At 38.1% G+C, this 1492-nt stretch overlaps 1 long non-coding RNA gene across 1 annotated transcript; it reads left to right on the top strand.

Annotated features, from left to right (window-relative positions):
• LOC135246861 (uncharacterized) lies at positions 1–1021 on the top strand. The gene is made up of 2 exons (XR_010327990.1): positions 1–62; positions 191–1021. It is a non-coding gene; the product is annotated as an uncharacterized LOC135246861 (long non-coding RNA).
• Positions 1022–1492: the final 471 nt, after the last annotated feature.

The following is a 1492-nucleotide window of genomic DNA, read 5'->3' as shown; positions in this document are numbered from 1 at the left end:
GGGAGCTGCTCCTCTGCTGCTGGCCTCCATTATACTGTGTGTGAAATGGTGCAGGAGACCAGGTGATGTCATTTTACAGGGGAACACATCTAAAAACAACATGTGTTTCAGGTTTCAGGCTGCAACACTGTTCATTCTCACTCCTAGTTCTCTCCCTCTGTTGTGTTTATACGTGTTTCTTGATGTGCAGGGTCGTCTAATGAAGCAGCTGTCAAATACACTGAAGAGAATGTGGAAGTTGACTTATAAAACCTTCACACAGAAGCTGGATCAGAGTGCTCATGTGGAATGAAGAACATTTGAGAGCTCAGGATTATTTTTCAATGTGATGCTTCTCAGCTTGCAGGAGGGGAAATCCAGGTTGGGGTGCAGTTATGGGGACACTCAGTGAGTTTTGGGAATGAAGCAGTCGTGCCTTTAGGGTGCAGGATCTGTATAATATATCTGAGGTTCTGATTCACCAGAGCTGCACTTGCGATCTTTGTCTAAGTTAGTCAGCTTTGATTGCTGTATGTTTGTTTCAGGGTCCTTTGGGTCCTACGTTGAACTTTATATATTATGTAGTAAACTCATCGCAAGCTTACATACAGCCTAAACAGCGGAGACTCTGCAACATGTTCAACATGCATTTCATGTGTCTGCTTGTATTAGTATTAAATTAAATGGACTTTAAAGTGTGTTCTTTTTTGTTCCTTTTTTATTTTGTTAACATATGAAATAAATGAAAAAAATAACGTATGTGTAATGTAACATCCCCAGTAGGTCAGTTATACCACCTTCCACTGTGGTGAACAACACAATCTAATCCAAGTGTGAGGAGGAGAAACCGAACAGGAATGCTGAGCTGAATGTGGACAGAGAAGCTGAGGGCTCGATTGTTTTTATTATATTATTTTTATATAATTACTGTTAATACTACTACTGTAATAACAATGTTACCAGTCATAACTTTCTTGTCTTCATTCTTCATGGTGATGAATTGTGACAAATAAATATTAATAAATAAGTAGGCTAAAGCTGGCATTTGACTCTCTTGATGCTATATTATGCTGATTCCACCATATTATTTTGACTACATTGTCATTTTGATATTGCTTGTAATAGCGTATCATCATTAAAAATGTTATTAGTAGCGGTATTTCTGTCTATGCATGATGGAGTTTTCGATGATAACTAAGTGTAATTACATATGAAAAATAAATAGGCCATCATAAATAAAAAATGAGAATAGCTGAATTTAATTTGATCTTAAATAATTTTTCAGCACCAATTGGCCAGGGCAATGAAGGGATAGGCTGTTGGCTTGGCAAGCATTTTTGAGGAAGTAGACTACAAGTGACTTAAACTACCGGCATTTAGTAGACACTGTGATCCAGAGCGACTTACACAACTTTAACATTGCAACTACATTGGATCCATTTATACAGCTGGACCTATACTGAAACAATGCAGGCTAGGTACCTTGCTCAAGGGTACAACGGCTGTGTCCTAC

The sequence above is a fragment of the Anguilla rostrata genome, unplaced genomic scaffold, assembly GCF_018555375.3.
Source record: "Anguilla rostrata isolate EN2019 unplaced genomic scaffold, ASM1855537v3 scaf0954, whole genome shotgun sequence".
Taxonomy (NCBI): Eukaryota; Metazoa; Chordata; class Actinopteri; order Anguilliformes; family Anguillidae; genus Anguilla; species Anguilla rostrata.
Note: the sequence above shows the minus strand (reverse complement) of the source record. Positions and strands in the feature narration are given on the sequence as shown.